A 19991-nucleotide genomic window follows, 5' to 3' on the forward strand; every position below is an offset into this window, starting at 1 on the left:
TCTGAGTATTTAGACGCCGCCTCCGCGTGCTGATGTCAGTTCTACTTTTTTCCACGCCAGCTAGTGCAGATCTGGAAAAAGTTGTACCCAAGTCACTTTTTGACTAACATTTTGAGATCCTTTTTGATCCATTTTTCGAAGTCTATCGACTCCGACGGTGCCGGAAGGGATGTCCAGGTTCAAGCCCTGCGCTGACTGCAACCGACGGATGTCGGTTACCGACCCCCATTGCCGGTGCCTGCACTGTTTGGGCCTGGACCACAACAAGTCCTGCTCCGACTCCCGGGCCCTGACGTCTCAGGCTAGACGGGAGCGGTCCCGTAAACGACTCGAGCTTCGGCAGTCTGCCCCACGCCGCTCGAGGTCCCGGTCCGAAAGGAGGTCGAGGGACCAGTCGCAGGGCAGGAGCCCCCCGCAGTTCCGGGAGTCTTCTTCGGGCTCGAAGTCCTCAGGTAAGAGGCACAAGAAGTGTAAGAGGCACCATCGCTCTTCTGACTCCATGCCACCGCAACACCACCGCGTATCAGGGGATCATTTGCGGCTTCTGCAGGAGGAAGTTTCGGCCCTCTTGGCCATGGGGGCCATCAAGCGCGTTCCTGGGCCGGAAGTAGGGTGTCGTTGCTACTGCCACTACTTTCTGGTACCCAAGAAGGGCAAAAGGGGCCTACGCCCTATCTTGGACCTTACGGAACGTCAACGGCTTCCTCCGGAAGGGGAAGTTCAAAATGCTGACTCTGGCTCAGGTGTTAGCTGGCTTGGATCCAGGAGACTGGATGGTAGCGTTGGACTTGCAGGACGCTTATTTTCACATCCCCGTCCTGCCAGCCCACCAGCGCTACCTGCGGTTCACAGTAGGTCACAAGCACTTTTCAGTTTACCGCGCCCCACGGGTGTTTACGAAAGTGATGGCGGTGGTCGCAGCTCATCTGCGCAGGTTAGAGGTTTCAGTCTTCCCCTACCTAGACGACTGGTTGTTGAAGGCGGCCTCGCCCCAGACAGTCGTCAGCCACCTCCAGACGACGGCAGACCTCTTACACCAGCTGGGGTTCTCCATCAATGTGCCGAAGTCATACCTGTGTCCCTCTCAGAAGCTCCTTTTCATCGGAGTGGTTCTCGACTCGGCACAGTTTCGGGTTTACCCACCCGAACAGCGGGTTTGGAATATACAGGCTCTGATTCCACTCTTTCAGCCTTTATCCAGAGTTTGTCAGGTTGACGCTGCGGCTTCTGGGGCTGATGGCTTCATGCATCCTACTGGTGCATCACGCCCGTTGGCGGATGCGAGCTCTGCAGTGTGACCTGAAGTTTCAGTGGGCCCAGCATCAGGGCAACCTGTCTGACCATGTCCTGATCTCGGAGGGCACTGCTAGACAGCTGCAGTGGTGGCTCACGGACCGCGATTGGGTCAGCGGCAGATCCCTCTTCCTTCCCCAACCGGAGCACGTAGTTGTGACGGACGCATCCCTTCAGGGCTGGGGAGGCCACATCGGAGAGACGGAGATCAGAGGCCTCTGGTCTCCAGCGGAGTCCCGGCTCCATATCAACCTTTTGGAACTGCGGGCGATTTGTCTAGCACTGAAGGCATTCCTCCCCTCTGTCCGGGGGAGTGTAGTGTAGGTCTTTACAGACAACACCGCCATGTGATACTGCAACAAACAAAGCGGGGTGGGGTTGTGGACCCTCTGCCAGGAGGCTCTGCGCCTCTGGCAATGGCTGGAACATCAGGGCGTGACCCTGGTGGTTCAACACCTGGCAGGTTCTCTGAACGCCAGGGCGGACAAACTCAGCCGCCGGTGCATGATGGATCACGAATGGTGTCTGAACTCTGACGTGGCGCAAGGTCTCTTTCTGCAATGGGGAGAGCCTTGGTTAGATCTATTCGCCACCGAAGAGAACGCGCAAGGTCATCAGTTCTGCGCGTTGGAATGTCCAAGGCGGCACTCGCTCAGAGACTCTTTTCGTCGTGAGTGGAGTTGCGGTCTGTTGTACGCCTTTCCGCCTCAACCACTTCTGCCCAGAGTGCTGAAGAAGATCAAGCGCGACCGGGCACAAGTCATCCTTGTGGCTCCGGACTGGGCACGAAGGTACTAGTATCCCGAGCTACTCAATATATCAGTCGGTCCCCCGATCCGTCTGCCTCTTCAGGAGGACCTTCTGTCGCAGCAGCAGGGGACGGTCCTCCACCCGAACCTGTCCAGTCTCCACCTCCATGCTTGGAGATTGAGCGGCGACAGTTGAGGCCATTTGACTTGCCTCCTGGAGTCTATAACATCATTCTGGCAGCCAGGCGTCCCTCCACAAAGTCGGTATACGCCTGCAGGTGGAACAGATTTGTGGCATGGTGTACAGCAAAGGCTGTGGATCCTCTCTCTGCCCCTCTTTCTGAGGTTCTCCTCATCCTTCTTTCTCTTGCCCAGCAAGGCTCTGCTCAGGGCACTATCAAGGGCTACCTTTCTGCCCTTTCAGCCTTCCTAAGGCTGCCTGACCAGCCATCTTTGTTCAAGTCCCCTATTGTAAATCGATTTCTGAAAGGCATCATACACACGCTTCCACCTGTTCCCTTTGTGATGCCTCAGTGGGACTTGAACCTGGTTCTAACTTTTCTGATGTGCGCTCCCTTTGAGCCACTTCACAACTGTCCTCTCCGCCTTCTTACTCTGAAGACTGCTTTCCTGGTTGCCATCACCTCTGGCAGGAGAGTGAGTGAGCTCCAGGCCTTATCCTCTAAACCTCCTTTCCTTTCTGTCCATCCGGACAAGCTTGTGTTGCGGACAAGACCTTCTTTCCTGCCTAAGGTTGTCACGGCCTTCCACATCAGGCAGTCCATCACCTTGCCCACCTTCTTTCCGCCTCCGCTCCACCGTCTGGACCCAAAACGTGCACTCTTACTATCTGGATCGCACACGTCCGTTCCGGGTGGATGACCAACTCTTTGTTGGTTACGTGGGCGCTAAGAAGGGAAAGGCGGTGCACAAGCGGACCATCTCGCGGTGGATCGTCTTGTGTATCCAGGCGTGTTACTCCTTGGCTAAGGAGCCCCCTGTTGGGCTGAGGGCTCATTCCACTCGGGCCACAGCGACTACAACTGCCTTGGGCCGAGGAGTGTACTTGCAGGACATTTGCCAGGCAGCTACGTGGGCCTCGCTGCACACGTTTCCAAGACACTATTGCCTGGACAGCCAAGTCCGAAGGGATGGCTTTTTTGGCCGTTCAGTCCTCCAGGACTTTCTGGTGTGATTATTGGTTCGCAGACCCACCACCAGGGATGGTATTGCTGGGGTATCTATTCTAAGGTAAGGAATCTGTGCATGTATGAGTAAGTACATTGTTTAGCCTCAGTTTTGGGGCTGCATTGGTGTGAGAAAAAATTATATATATTTGGTGCTAGTTATATATGATTTACATATATATTTTTATACTATTTCCGGAGTCCCCGCACATGGGCGGGAATATTCAGTGCTTATGACTTTGATGAGGATACCCCTTGAAGAGAACTAGGATTACAGGTAAGTAACTTATCCTTTTGCACTGCTATCTACTCTGATTCAGGCATGTGAATCTATGAAATACACCCCAATACTGGAAAAGAACAATAGTTACTTAACTGTAGTCTGTGGTTCTCCAATATTGGTGTCTTTCATAGATTCACATGCACCCGCCCACCTCCCCTCCTAGGCTCCTCGAGCTATTATGTTGGCTTCACTCCTGTGCGAGAAAATCTGAGAGCCTGAGCCTCTGAGGAGAACATTCTGGTGGGTGCTGTCGCTTGATTGGCCCGAGACCTCTTATTTTTAAGCATGAAAAATCACAATTTTATGAATCAGAAGGCATAGGTTATTTTAACTGCCCAAATCAATTAATGAAAGAAGAGATAGAGACTAGGCAACAGCAACAGACTCAAGATGTGTACACAATATTTTAATCTATTGTTTAAGATTAGTAACGGAGACACAATATGCAATATTTCGATCTATTGTCACAATTTTTGAAGCAAAAGCACAATTCACAATGTTATGCACTTTTTTCATATACGCATTGTCCCGTATTGAGAACGTGCAGTGAAGCAAATAAAGGGTGTCAAAGGAAAGTGAACGTGATAAGGTGCACAGAAAAGAATCACAAAGATTTAAGAAGTTATACTTCAAGCAATTCAGAATAGACACCAGCCAGAGAGGGCCGGAACCATATAACCTGGTCACTTCAATTAATCAGCATAACTCCCTTAATTATTACTAGACAACAAATGGCAAAAATTGTCTGCACTATATCTACAAGGGTGATACAGTCAGTGGTCCAGGTTAGATAATGAAATGTCGACGTTTCGACTCGACTAGCGGCCAAGCGGTCATTTTATTCCTGGGCCATGCGAGTCTTCATCAGGACAGGTGGGGACGGGACAATAGGGATCCCATAGGTGACCCTGTGAAGAATATATAAAAAACCCATTAGGGTTTGGGCTGTTGCCTAGTTGCTTGAAAAGGGCAAAATTCCAAAGACGCTTACCCTCCTGGGAAATAATGGTCAAGTTTCCCACTCCTCATACACTCAGTCTTAAAGTTTCCAGGGGAGTTATCCAAGTGGTCTAGAAAAACAAAATGGAGCCTATTTGTAAAAACTTATGCAGACCTAGTTTGTAAAACAGGCGGGAGATAATATAGTTAAATAAATTACCTTTATATTCTCGCTGGGTTTTTTTAAAACGATGGATAATCGTGTGGCACTACTTTCCTAATTTACAGTCCCAATCTTAAGTATTGGGTAGAGTCAAAAACAAGCGCCTCCTCATGAGTTTAATCAAATTGCCTGTGAACAAACAAAACCAAGTTGTAAGGGAGGCATCCGTGAGTAATAGCGGTATGCAAATAAACAAAGATGCAGGGAGAGTCCATTACCTGAAACGCTGTGTTTCGGGTTGAGGGGTCGTTAAATCGAAGTCGGTCAAAACGGGCCTCTGAAAACAGAACCTCGTGTTAGTTTGCCGATTTTAGACCTGAGCTAAATTGGGTAATCGTAGCGCGTGTGAAACGAAACACGGCCAGGCTTACCAAAGTTAAGTCCGTGGTCGTCAAAGGAGAAGCAGCGTCTGTCACAGGGCTCCTCGGAATGGCTCGGCGAGTAAACCAGAGCGTTGCTAGGCAACCTGGTTACATGTAGTCCGAATTGCCTCATGGGTCGCGGAAAGTGGAGACGGACTAACCCGTTTCTCGCAAGGGCTCATTGGATTAGCGAACACTAAACCTAATTAGGCTACATAATGTGCGTGACGGCATTTGTCCATTCCTATATTTTAAAATAGATGCATTGGGCACGATTATTGAGAAAATTATAAAAATATTATAAGATATGCAATGCCCACACGATAATTGCATATTATGCGTAATCCACCGCTGCCTACATGATTACCCAGTCGGATGTCTCTAATCCCTTGTTAACCCTCATCGTATCAGTGATTGTTACAGTCTTGGAAGGAACCGTGACGGCCATCTTGGGTTGGGACGGCCGGTTAACAATTCCCAATGCCCAACAAGATATACATAGTGTGACCTAATTAAAACAAACATTATTTAAACAGACAATACAATTGTAGTATTTACAGCATATTTACAACATATTTACAACATAGAATGGACAGACGGACAGTAACTAGGTGTTTTAGACAACCAAAGGTATGGTATATATTTACAAGGACAGACAAACAATACAATAATTCAGTATATTCTTATAGTCAATTATACAATGATGGGGGGACCAAACTCAGAGAATAGCCACTTGTCTATTGATCTCCTCTAACTCATTGAGTCCCTTGCGAGAAACGGGTTAGTCCGTCTCCACTTTCCGCGACCCATGAGGCAATTCGGACTACATGTAACCAGGTTGCCTAGCAACGCTCTGGTTTACTCGCCGAGCCATTCCGAGGAGCCCTGTGACAGACGCTGCTTCTCCTTTGACGACCACGGACTTTCCTTTGGTAAGCCTGGCCGTGTTTCGTTTCACACGCGCTACGATTACCCAATTTAGCTCAGGTCTAAAATCGGCAAACTAACACGAGGTTCTGTTTTCAGAGGCCCGTTTTGACCGACTTCGATTTAACGACCCCTCAACCCGAAACAACACAGCGTTTCAGGTAATGGACTCTCCCTGCATCTTTGTTTATTTGCATACCGCTATTACTCACGGATGCCTCCCTTACAACTTGGTTTTGTTTGTTCACAGGCAATTTGATTAAACTCATGAGGAGGCGCTTGTTTTTGACTCTACCCAATACTTAAGATTGGGACTGTAAATTAGGAAAGTAGTGCCACACGATTATCCATCGTTTTAAAAAAAACCCAGCGAGAATATAAAGGTAATTTATTTAACTATATTATCTCCCGCCTGTTTTACAAACTAGGTCTGCATAAGTTTTTACAAATTGGCTCCATTTTGTTTTTCTAGACCACTTGGATAACTCCCCTGGAAACTTTAAGACTGAGTGTATGAGGAGTGGGAAACTTGACCATTATTTCCCAGGAGGGTAAGCGTCTTTGGAATTTTGCCCTTTTCAAGCAACTAGGCAACAGCCCAAACCCTAATGGGTTTTTTATATATTCTTCACAGGGTCACCTATGGGATCCCTATTGTCCCGTCCCCACCTGTCCTGATGAAGACTCGCATGGCCCAGGAATAAAATGACCGCTTGGCCGCTAGTCGAGTCGAAACGTCGACATTTCATTATCTAACCTGGACCACTGACTGTATCACCCTTGTAGATATAGTGCAGACAATTTTTGCCATTTGTTGTCTAGTAATAATTAAGGGAGTTATGCTGATTAATTGAAGTGACCAGGTTATATGGTTCCGGCCCTCTCTGGCTGGTGTCTATTCTGAATTGCTTGAAGTATAACTTCTTAAATCTTTGTGATTCTTTTCTGTGCACCTTATCACGTTCACTTTCCTTTGACACCCTTTATTTGCTTCACTGCACGTTCTCAATACGGAACAATGCGTATATGAAAAAAGTGCATAACATTGTGAATTGTGCTTTTGCTTCAAAAATTGTGACAATAGATCGAAATATTGCATATTGTGTCTCCGTTACTAATCTTAAACAATAGATTAAAATATTGTGTACACATCTTGAGTCTGTTGCTGTTGCCTAGTCTCTATCTCTTCTTTCATTAATTGATTTGGGCAGTTAAAATAACCTATGCCTTCTGATTCATAAAATTGTGATTTTTCATGCTTAAAAATAAGAGGTCTCGGACCACTGTTTGTTTATACTATACGTAACCCAGGTCCAGTACCGTTGTGGGTCACCCCATTTCCTTAATGGTCGCTTGATTGGCTGCAGTTTGGTCTATACATAATGAGTAGGATAGTCATGAGTGTGGAAGTTTTTGCTCCTGTAGCTCAGGGCTACTTTACTTCCTGGTTGGTTATTACCAAGGTTTTTTGTTTATGTGCATATAAATGCTTTTTTAGGTACCGTGGGACTCCCACTCCGACAGGGAATGATTCAGGCATGTGAATCTATGAAATACACCAATACTGGAGAACCACAGATTACAGGTAAGTAACTATTCTTACTGTCTTCTGAAGTATGAGGGGAATAAAAGGGAAGATTTTACACAGGGTCTTTATCAAAAAGAAACTGGCAGACGTTAAACTGTTGACCTCTGCCGACATACTTAGTTTATCATCAAAGATGACCCAAAGAGTCCTCACCTTCCTGACGGGGTGAGGGGATTTCCCTGCCTCCGACGGCCACCAAGAATTGTTCCATGGTGCCATGGTGGTGTTAAATTGCCAAACTCAATCACTTCTGTCTTTTCTGTGTTAATCTTCAGAAAACGCACTCCTCCAATTAATGATGTCCTTTAGACAGGAGTGAAAGCTGGTGGCATTTAACTCGGGCCTGTCCGCCAGGGCTATCACTAGTTGTGAATCGTCGGCATACGACACAAATTTGAAGCCATGTTTCCTAATAAGTATTGCCAGTGGCTACACATAGACGTTAAACAACGTCGGGACAGAGCTGATCCCTGCAGAACACCACAGGGCAGGTTGAAACTGTCAGATTGTAAACTGTCCCAGCTCAAACTGTTTCCTGTTCTCTAGAATAGAGGAGAGGAGGGCTATAGCCGGGTCACAGTTTCCTACCTCCCGTAGTTGCCGCACTAACACCGTGTGATTCACTGTGTCGAATGCGGATGACAAATCAAGGAGAACAAGGATTGCCCTACTGTGTGTAAGTGCCATCTTTCTTGCCTTGGTAGGCCCCCGCCTTTTCCTGAACTGCTGAGGTGCTTTGACTGAGTGTGCCCTGGTTTCCTGCCAACCAGGTACCCAGGGCCTGTGTTTCTCCCTAAAACTGCTGAAACTAAAAACCCAATTGGCATCTATGGCCACCTGTCAGCCCCTAGTAAATGGTACCCTAGGTACCCAGGGCATGGTGACCAGAGAAGACCCCTGAGGCTCAGCAGTTATTGTGCCACCCTCAGGGGCCCTGTACCCTGGCACCCACACGCTGCCTTTCCAGGCTGAGTGCCTAAGTACAGAACTAAACCTAGAGTCGACATGGCACACATCCCTGTGTGCCATGCCCACAGAACCCACTGCCCTGTCATACTTAAGTCACCCCTCTATCTGGGTGCCTGATGCCAGAGGTGTGGGCACAGGTGCATGAACTCTGTGCCCCTACAGTACCCAGGTCCATTCCTGGGCACTGTAAGTGCAGTGCTGCCATTAAGAGTTTATGGTGCTGGGAGGTTGTCATTACGAACTTCACAGCACCATAATGGCTACACTGAAGACTGATAAGTTTGGTACCAAACTTCTCAGCACATTAAACCCACACGGATGCCAGTGTGGGATTTAATGTAAAATGTACCAGAGGGCATCTCAGAGATGCCCTCTGAAATCCTAACCTACAATCCACGTCTGGGCTGAGTGGCTGCAGAGGCTGCCACACAGCAGACATGTTGCTGGACCCCTGGGTGGAGAGGCCCCGCTCTTCTGGGCCTGCAACAATGCACATCCTGAACGAGGTGCTAGGTCTCCTCCCCAGGATGGGCAGGGGGAAGCTTCAAAGGCATGCTTCCTCTGTGAGCTTCTCCAGACCATTTGCCGTACCTAGCAACTGGCCCCCACTAGTTCTAACCCCCACTCTGGCAGGAGAAACTACGTCAGGAAGGGGGGTGTGGCAGCCTGTGCCAACCCCAACCCTCAGATGGGGGAGACGAGGTGAAGCACGACCCCGGGCTCCGGCCATCTTGTAGATTGGGAGCCCTGCCCAATCCCAGCTAGGCTCTTGCCCTTCTCCCACAGGAGAGGAGCAGGCTAAGGGGTGTACTAACCCCAGGACAGGGTCCCATTGGTCCCTCCCCCACCTGTAACGCCCCTAAATTCAGTATTTATTGGCTCCCTGAACCTTCCTTCCTCGGATCCCGATACGAAAAGAAAGAAGATCAAGATGAAGACCCGCCGTGCAGCTGCTAACAGAACGACGACAACAACTGACTTGGCCCCAGCCCTACCGGCATGTTGATCCTGGAACCTGCTTCTACCTAATCCTGGCGGCTCCTGCGGACGGCAACCTTGGGACACCCGGAGGACCTGCCTGCCATGACCCTCTTGAAGACTGGGACTCCCATCAGCAGAGGTGCTGCTGCAACAACCCACCTGGTGCCAACCAGGAAGCTCCGGACCAGCCCACTCTGCATCTGCACCCGCCGAGGCCGGCCGGTCCTCAACCAAACCAAGACCACGAGGACCTCCCCCCCCCCCGTCGACTGGGACCCAAAGTCCAGTGCCCAAAGACCCTCCTCGACAAACCAGCCGATGCCTGCAGGCTCCGAACCAGGGGCCACCCCAACCGCGATCAGCCGAGGGTAAGCTTTTCCAACACCTAAAGACACCCCTGCACCCAGCGCCCTACAGCCCCCTGTGCTTCCCTTTGGGGTACCAACCTGTGCTCCAAGATCCCAACTTACCTCTCGAAGTGCTGGTCGCCCCTGGAGAGTCTGCGTCCCCGAGCCTGCAACCTTTGTCCCATTGGATTACATTGGTCGCCGGACGGCTCAAGAGCACCCTGCACCCAGCTGCCAGAGTGCCACTGGCTGTGCCATCTTTGTCCTATCCTACTCCCATACCCCCCCCCCGAGCAAGTGACCAGGAGTCAAGCTTCCACAGACTAGCCAGCAGCCACCAACCAAAGGCCCCCTTTCCCTCATTGAGCCTACCTACCTCTGCACCCGGCCGTCCCTGCGCTGATGGGGCGGAACAGACTGTACTTACCTGACCTTGGAGGACCCCTGAGTCTATGCCTGGAACCTTAACTTCACCAGTCAAGTACTCACCTGGAAAAGGGTAACTCACTTACCTGCCATTGGATAACATCGACCAATTCTGACTCGAAAATTTTCCAAGTGTGAAGTTTTGAAAACTGCAAATATTCATATAAAATCATCCGAAGTACTCACCTGCAAGCAGGCGAGAAGCCATTACTGTACCTTGCAGCCCAGTACTGAACCACAAAAGTAATCCATACCGGGTTTGCTAGTAATCTGTGTTTTCTCCAAAGGAACCCATAGTATGCTTTTCTATGAAATTTCTTTTAAGTGCCTACTTTTGAAAACATGAAATATTCTTTAAAAATCATACGAAATACTGAAACGCAATTACCTACCTGTTTTAAGTTCAGACCCCAGTGCTGGCCCTAGAAGTCCAGTACTGGATTACAAAAGTAACGCGATCATACTTTACCTGCAACCTGAATTTTCTCCCATTGAATAACACTGCCAGATTGTCATTGAAAATTTTCTAAGTGTGAACTTGTAAAACCGCTTTATATTCATGAAAATTCACCACAGTAACTAAAACGTTTTTGCTAATCTGGTTTCAGCTTAGACCCCAGGACTGAATCCAGGATCTAGTCCTGGAACTACTAAAGTAATCTGTACTGTAATCCACTTTACTTTTATGGTAACAATCCTTTGAGCTCAATGCTAAAGTGTCTAGACTTGAGTTGCCTTCTGCAACTCCTGTACCTATTGTGTTCACCAGCTTTATTGCTTCCTTTCAAAGTAATTACATGAGAGTTCTCATATCTAGCAAAGTATATTTTTATAGTTTAGATACTCAAGGGGGCGCACCAAAATGAGAGTCCAAATAAAATAAGTAGAGAAATGTTCTTTATTTATCTTTGTTCAGCAACAAAAGGCATATCAATAAAATAAGTAGTGAGATCAGCCAACGCGTTTCACTCCCTACCAAGGAGTTTCTTCAGGGCTGAAAAAACAAATAAAAGACAAAATATTCCCATCAATTTCCTGCATAGCCAAGCGTGTACATATTAACCCATTTTGCTTTACCTTAATGGGCATTCTTTATAGAGTACATCTTTCCCTGGAGACCAGGGAAAGCAAAGGACGGACACAGTAGCCTATTGCACAGGAAAGACTGATCAACGAATATTTGTTAACTTTAAAAACTTCATTTTAAAAACATCCTTTTCTAAACAGTTACCACCACGGAAGGGGGAGGTTTACGTGGAAGAACAGCAAGAAAGGTTCAGAACATCCTTAATACAATGTATGTCTCACAGTTGAAATACATTCGTTGATCAGTCTTTCCTGTGCAATAGGCTACTGTGTCCGTCCTTTGCTTTCCCTGGTCTCCAGGGAAAGATGTACTCTATAAAGAATGCCCATTAAGGTAAAGCAAAATGGGTTAATATGTACACGCTTGGCTATGCAGGAAATTGATGGGAATATTTTGTCTTTTATTTGTTTTTTCAGCCCTGAAGAAACTCCTTGGTAGGGAGTGAAACGCGTTGGCTGATCTCACTACTTATTTTATTGATATGCCTTTTGTTGCTGAACAAAGATAAATAAAGAACATTTCTCTACTTATTTTATTTGGACTCTCATTTTGGTGCGCCCCTTGAGTATCTAAACTGTTTAACTGATCTGGAGAGCACAGCGACGCCAAACAGCAGCTGGTGTCGGGGTTGGCAGCACAATATCAAACTGACTTGAACACAAACCTATTGGCACTGGAGTTTAGGTGCGGCATCTTAAGGTCCGCTGCTGCTTTTTCGTACAAAAAAGTATATTTTTATGCCTGTTGGTTCTAAAAATAAAACAACTATATCTTTGTATATAAAAACCATTGACCTGGAGTTCAGCCTTTGAGTGTGTGAAATCCTTTGCTGACCGTGTACAACAAATGCTTTGCACTACCCTCTGGTACTGCCTTACTGCTCGACCAAGCTACCACTTTGGAGAGTAAGGTAAGTCCTGACTTTAACCTCTGTTATACTTTTGGGGTTGGGGGACTCTATACACACTGTACTTCATTATTGTCCAGTGTATATATAGAGCCACTTTCTCACACCTACCTCCGCCATCCACTACTCTCGGAATCCCCTCTGAGGCTGCAATCAGGGCGGATTCCGTAGAGTCTTGGCCGAAAGCAATGCTGGGTGGGGTCGCATAGCCTATTGCGCTCTAAATAATTCTGTCTATCTTATTGACTGATTTGTTTTTTTGAGGACCTTCGCTACAAATGGTAAACCTAAAATTGGCCGATGGTTTTAAATTAGGTAGTCACTATCATGGTTTTCTTCCCCCCGGGAATGTTGATTTAATGGGTTCACAAGGCTATCTTATATCGTTTGTACCTTTTTCTGGAAGAAGGCAGCCAGCTCATTACAGAAAGCGTGATCAGGTTTAAACGAATTTATCTGCTGTGGTTTAGGGAAAAAAGTAAGATTTAAAGTTATTTAACTGAATTTCTTGCTTCTTTAATTTTTTCTGTAAAATCGCTTATCTTCCAGAATAGCCTCCTTATACTTTTAAGGCCCCATTGTAAGCGTCTTTACTCATTCTACTATAGTCTACTCTCCAGAGGCACTCAAACCGTCTGCATTTCACCTTTTTCCCTTTAAGTTCAGGGCCATACCAAGGTGTCGCCAGTGGGCGCCTCTTCCCTCTTCTGGTATGTTCAGGGGCAATCTTAGGTGTGTGATTGTGGGGAGCAATGAGAAGGAATTCAGTTTTGGATGTGTTGAGCATGAAGTGCCTCTCAGTGAGCCAGTCGTGAGTGTTCATCAGGGTGGATCTGAGTGAAATGAAGGGTAGGTGATTTTCAAATAGTTGTCGTCCGCCTACATATGAAAAAGAATGTTTGCGGAGTTCAGAGCATTTGCTAAAGGTTCCAAGAATAAATTGAAAGGTATGGGTGAAAGAGTCGACCCTTGTGGAACTCTCATAGTTACTGTAGAGGGATGAGACAGGGATTGCTTCACCTTCACTCTTTGGGATCTGTTGTGGAGGAAAGAAGTTAACCAGTGCAAGGCCCATCCTGTGTTCTAGAATCTATACACACAAGGCCTATTAGAGAGAAAAAGCCGACTGGGAATGGAGGAGATACTCCCTACACCTCCCAGAGTATTATAAGAAAAGTGTACAAAAATTAGTGCAAGAGGGAAAATTAATATAGAATTCCTCCATCAGATGTGCACTGGACGCTGCTGATACTGCAGTAAGGGGAATAAACACGAGCATTCTCCTTAGACATGCATGACTCTATCTCTGAATTTAAACAAGAGGTTCAACAATCTATTCTCAATGCTCCCTTTGACGAACAGTGCCTTTTTGGACCTCAAGTAGATTTCAGAAAATTAAAAAAGACTATGGAATGGAGTTACGGTAGTAGATTTCAGACAGGACCAGAGATTGGACCGCTGATCTAAAGTCATCAGCAGGAAAGAAGGGTTTTAGTTTCTTGAGGTGATGGAGTGAAGAGAGCACTTTTGGCCGAGTTTTTTATGTGGATTATAAGAAAAAGGTTCTGGTAAATGTTATTTCAGAGGTATTTCGCTGAATTGGCTAAGAATCCTGGACCCCTCCCAGTCATGGTTCCGCAGCAACCACAGCACCGAGACTGCCCTCATCGCCGCCACTGATGACATCAGGACCGTGCTGGACAACGGCGAAACCGCAGCACTCATCCTCCTAGACCTCTCTGCCGCCTTCGAAACAGTCTGACACCGGACACTACGTGCACGCCTCCACGCCGCAGGGATCCGAGACAAGGCTCTGGATTGGACCACCTCCTTCCTCTCCGGCAGAGCCCAGAGCGTCCCCCTCCCCTCCATTCTGTTCCAAAGCCTCCGAGATCTGCGGCGTACCCCAGGGATTCTCCCTCAGTCCGACGCTGTTCCACATTTACATGGCCCGCTCGAACATGTAGCCCGACAGCACTGCCTCAACATAATCTCCTATGCAGACGACACTCAGCTGATCCTCTCCCTCACCAAGGACCCCATCACCGCCAAAGCCAACCTCCACGAAGGAATGAAGGCAGTCGCCGACTGGATGAAGACCATACGACAGTAATCCAGGCCCTCGTCAGCAGCAGGCTCGACTACGGAAACGCCCTGTACGCGGGAGCCCCGACCAACCTCATCAAACGACTACAACTCATCGAAAACACCTCTGCGCGACTGATCCCCGATATGCCGCGGCCACATCACCTCCCACCTGAGAAACCTACACTGGCTCCCCGTCAACAAGAGGATACCATTCAAGCTCCTCACCCACGCACACAAGGCATTTCACAAGACCGGCCCAGCCTACCTCAACAGACTGCTCTTTCTACATCCCCCAACTGCCAGCTCCGCTCCTCCGACCTCTCACTCGCCACCGTCCCTCGCATCCGAAGAACAACCACAGGTGGGAGATCCTTCTCCTACCTCGCCGCCAAGACATGGAACACCCTCCCACTGAGCCTACGACAGACCCAAGACCTGCTGACCTTCAGGAGGATACCCAAGACCTGTTCGATCAGTAGCCCCCCCCCCCCCCTTGCCCAGCACCTTCTATCGGGTATGTAGTGTGCTTTTCAAATTGATTGATGGTGAGGGAGCAGTTGAGAGCTGTAAGGTCCGACATCCAGAATTGAATGGGAAGCAGCCTTTTTTTGGGGGAGAAAAGAATGATTTCAGTTTTTGTTGGGTTGAGCTTGAAGTGGAACCAGGATTGAATCTTAGTCAAGGTGTAATTGAGGTGTAGCACGTCGGGGTGCAATTTAATCTTATGATAAGGTTGGGTGTCATCGGCGTAGAGGTGGTACTTGATTCCCGCATGCTTAAGGGTGAGGGGTTCCATGAGAGAATAGAGCCCTGGGGGACACCCAGCGTGACGGTCACTGCTTTGGAAAGGCAGTCTTGAATTTTAATTTGCTGGGTTCTGTGCTGGAAAAAGGAGAATCATAGGAGAACGGAGCCCTTGAAGCCAAAACTATCTTGGAGAGTGTAAAGTAGAGTGGTTCACGGTATCGAAAGCAGAAGAGAGATCAAGGAGAATTAGAAGGGAGGACTCACCCTTGTCGAGGGAGTGATGTATGTCATCAATTAGGTTGAGCATGGCCGTTTCCGTGCCACAGCCGTTTCTGAAACCTGATTGTAAAGAGTCCAACAAATTGAAAGTGTCTGTCTAATTGGCGCAGGGCCCATTTTTCAACGACTTTAGAGAGAAGAGGAAGGTTGGAGAGAGGTCGAAGATTATTTAGGTCATTAAGGTCGGCAGCAGGATTTTTGAGGATAGGGAAATTTGCTCTAGTTGGAGGGAGGCAGGTACACATCCTGTGGCAAAGGAGGAGTTGATGATAGAGCTCCAAAAAGAGGCAATGATGTGTTTTAAATCTTGGACAAGGTTGGCAGGGAAGACGGTCTCTGCAGTGAGAGGATGGTTTAAGTCTCGCAATGACGTTACGGACTTCGAGCTCAGTCACAAGATGGAAGTGATGCCAGGAAGCATTATTTTTTTTCTTAAGTTTAGAGGGGTTGGATACAGGAAGAGAAATGACTAGAGTAAGAGATGAGGGGTTGTAAGGAGTTAAGAAGGCCGGAGAATTGGAGGAAATTTCTAGTGGGGGCAGAGAGCAATGTGGAAGGGGAGATAGGACTGAGTTATCGATTTTTTTTTTTTTTAAAGATTTCTTTCAGATAAGTAGTTGGCAATCTCTTCACATCTCTCAATAGTGGCAGTAACCTGGGGGGGGTTGGGGGGGGGGGGGGGAGATGTGTTTTGGTTTTAAATGATGCTGAATAGCTCCCTGGGTATATTTTTAGCCCGGTCAAGTTGAGAGCAGAAGACCGCTTTAGTATCAAGGATGTGTTTTTTGTAATTGAACCTGGCGGATCTGAAGAGGGCGAGATTTGAAGGGGATGGGTTTTGTCTCCAAAAGCGTTCAGTCGACCTAAGGGTGCACCTCTCGTTGTTGAGATCCGTATTGAACCAGGATTTGGAGGAGGGGGTTTTCTGAAGTTAAAGCTTAGCAGGAGCAATTTGGTCGAGGACAACCATGATGGATTTATTAAAGTGCTCAGTGAGGTCATTAGCATTAAGGGAAAGAGGAGGAAGTTGAAGTTGCGCTGTGACTTTAGATTCCAGTTCGCCCGGGGTAATAAGATGGAAATTTCTAGTCAATTTCTTCTGTTTGAGTTTTGGGGGAGGGGGTAGCATTTTGTTAGAGATCGTGAAAAAGGTAAGGTGATGGACAGACCAGTCAATGGGTACGATGGAGGAGAGGGAGGCCAAATCAGCGCTTGAAATGATAGCATCCAGAGTTGCTCCTTTTGTGTGAGTAGGCGAATGGCAGAGTTGTTTCAGTTCATTAATATCAAGTAGATCTGTAAGGTGGTTAACCAAAGGGTCGTCCTTTTTGTTCCAATGGAGGTTAAAGTCCCTGAGGAAGAGGTTTTTAGGATTGGAAAACGAGGTCAGATAATTCTTCTACAAAGGGAAGTGAGTCACTAGGGGGGTGATAGATATGAAGGCGAATTGGCAGGGAACCATGCACTCGGAGTTCAGCTCAGAGGTATTCGAAAGTAGAATGTTCGGAGCTCTGCACAAGTGAGTTGGAGTTTGTTTTTATAGATTATGGCAAGACCACCTCAAATTCTGTCTGGTCTATCTTTTCTGAGGATAGAGTAGCCAGGGGAGAGAGCATGTCCAGAATGGAAGAAGTGATCATTAAGCTAAGTTTCAGTTAGAAAGGCGATATCGATGGTTTCACTAATGATGGTTTATGAAATTTCAATCGCATGACATGCTGCAGTGCGTCAGTTAATATGCATGCAGGAAAGGGGTTTAGGATTGGATTTGGGAGGGGGGGATAGAATGGATAGTGGCAAGTTACGGTGGCAGCCTGGGGGAAGCTTGGTAGGTTGGCATTCTGTTTGTTCCAAGGATCACAGGGATATATGCTTAAGGGACAGGGGGGTCAGTAATCAGAGTTCTGTGGGAAACCGTGGCTGCGAACACTGCGATCAGGAGAGAGGAGCTGGCTAGCGGTATGTGATATACTATCTGAATCATCACAGAGGGGGATAGATCTGCGTTGTTGAAGGAATGTGGTGTTGGTTTTTGGGCAGAGCCCAGGGGAGTTAGAGTGGTTGGGGCTGTTGAGTGCGGAGAGGGAGTTTACCTAATTCCTGAGGGATGCAAGTTTAAATGAAAGGTTAGGGAGCTGGAGTTCGATGTTGAGGAGTGTGAGTTAAGAGAGAAAGGGACGAAGTCAGGGAGGTTGGAGGGGAGAGTAGTGTTCCAAGATAGTCTGTATGGGAGGTCTGGGGCGGGGTCGGAGCCCAGGATCGGAATGGAGAGGGGTGTTCTGGAAGGAGGACTAAGGGAGGGGAGGGAGGAAAGAAAGGAGGAGATAAAAGAGATTCACTGGCGCCCGTTGAGTCATGGGGAGTAAAGGGTGCGTGAGGAGTGATTAGGGCAGACGTCCTGGTTGGTGGGGGCGGGGGCTGGGGGGGATGGGGGGTCATTATGAGAAGGAGCAATTGGAGTCTGTAATTTGGCCGAAGTAAGATCAACTTTAGGGCGGTGGTAGGAAAGAGAAGATATAAGTGGGGAATTAGAGTAAGGAGATAACGAATCAAGAGGAGGAGGTAAAGTATGAGTGGTAAGGGGGGCTGTAGGGGACTTGGTGGGAGGGACGGTAATTGATTTGGGAGGGAAGTGGTGTGGGAGGTCTTCGGAGACATTCAAGGTAATTGAAGTGTCAGAGAGATGAGGGGTTGGAAGTAGGAGAGAAAGGCCAACCGGTGAGAGGGCGGCTGGAGGGTTGGAGGGAGATTTTGATAGAAAGTAAGGTGCTATAATGGTTTTCAAAGATGCTGAGGTGTGTTTCGGAGACTTGGACGAGGATGTTGCCAGATTTGAAAATAGAGATGTCAGTTTGGCCTTAAAAAGCTGGAGAGGGGGACGGAGAAAGTTTTAGAACAAATGTGATTTTGAAACTGGGAGGTGTTTAAGGACGCTTTTCCATTTGGAGGGACATTTGGAGTAGAAGATGTGGTTGTTTTTTGTCGAGGAGGTGAGACTGAGGTAGTTATCCGCGAATAAGGTTTCTTGGTGACTAATTTATAATTAAGGTTTAAAATTCTTCTTTGCATTTTTTGAGAGGTTATGGGGGTATAGGATGGTACAAGAATTGGGGCCATGTTTAGTTATGGGTGAATACAGTGTAGCGAGGGGGTGATTACGGGGAGGCATGTTAATCCTTAAAGGTCCAGGGGAAGAGAAGACAAGTGAGGAAGGGAAAGAGGGATGGGGCGTGGAGAGGAGGGGGGGAGAACCGTGGGAAAAGCCAGATGCTAGAGTAAGCCACCTGGAGAGGGCAGAGTTATGAGGGTGAGCGATGGGCGTCTGGTTTTAGGGGGATGTAAAGGGGGGAGATAGGGGAGGGCCCAGAAAGGTGAATTAGTAGACTGAGAGGAACCATGCAGCATGTGAGAATGAGGGGGTGAGAAAAAAAACAATTACAAGCCAGGGCGAAAAGAGAAAGTTGAAAAAAAACAAAGGGGGCAAGAGATTCGCATAAGACAGCAGGCATTGACAGATCAGTGGGGCACGGAGAGGTGACGGTGTACTGGACAATTTAGTCGCATATAAATATACATTCACTATTTTAAAGAATCGGAATGAGGAACATAGTGTTACCGTAAACCTTCAAACATATGAATAATAATATTCCGCAGATGTTCCGTCAGTATTACAAATAGAACTCTGTGCTATAGAGTCAAAATGAGGCAGATCAGTAAGTGTGCAAATATAACCAAAGAATAAAAAATAAATGACATGAGGCTGCTCATGCAAAATTACAATTACAAGACCTAATCAGATACAAGTTTGATAAGGTCATGCCGCAGCATTAGGCTAGATTGCAGGAAATTAATTAGTGCATTGAAGAAACATGTGGCAGATTCCTAGGGTTTATATATTGCAAGGGATTAATAATATGTTACTGTTCAGACTAAATTACAAGGGAGACACTCGGACCTGGAAGACATAATAGGGGGGGTGAAAATATGAATCCTCAGGAGGATGTAAAAATTACCCCAACTTAAAGTGACGTAGGATAATAGGTTAATTGACTCAGAACAGTTAGGCGTTTCGTGCAGTGGGTCAAACTCCCGAAAAGGGAACCATAGCAGATTGGCATAGCCATTATTGAGGGCTCCATTCCAAATGGCCGCCCTAGAAGTGCGGAGGAGAAAGTCCTTTTTCCATTTCCCTTCATACCAAAGCCTCAGGTCAAAGGTAGGGGGCCTCGTCTCTGGGCCTGAGGAAGGGGGACAAAATGGCAGGCTAAACAATTAAAAACAAACAAAATGGGCGACAGGAGTGAGGATCACATCCCCTAAAAACCAGACCAGGTCAGTAAGACCGCAGTCACTGTCTGTTAAATGCCACTTCACAAACAGTGAAAGTCACGTCAGCAGGCAGGCCAAGAATGTCAGGGCCCAGACCGCTGGTTAAACCCTGCATCCAGTAGTCCCTATTGAGGTTATTGCCTAGAACTCCCCAACAAGCTTCCCAATATTCCACCTTGCAATCGTAAACTTTAATTTCAACACAAAGAGCTCCTCAAACAAGTGGTAAAAGCTCTTTTAACAAAAAGAGCTATAGAACCAGTTCCAATACAACACCATG

At 47.4% G+C, this 19991-nt stretch overlaps 1 protein-coding gene across 11 annotated transcripts in view; it reads left to right on the forward strand.

Moving 5' to 3' along the window:
• The window catches only part of CNOT1 (CCR4-NOT transcription complex subunit 1), a 1684613-nt gene that overhangs the window by 536779 nt on the left and 1127843 nt on the right, over nucleotides 1–19991 (forward strand). The window lies entirely within an intron of this gene.

The sequence above is a fragment of the Lissotriton vulgaris genome, chromosome 12 (genome assembly GCF_964263255.1).
Source record: "Lissotriton vulgaris chromosome 12, aLisVul1.2, whole genome shotgun sequence".
NCBI classification, from domain to species: domain Eukaryota; kingdom Metazoa; phylum Chordata; class Amphibia; order Caudata; family Salamandridae; genus Lissotriton; species Lissotriton vulgaris.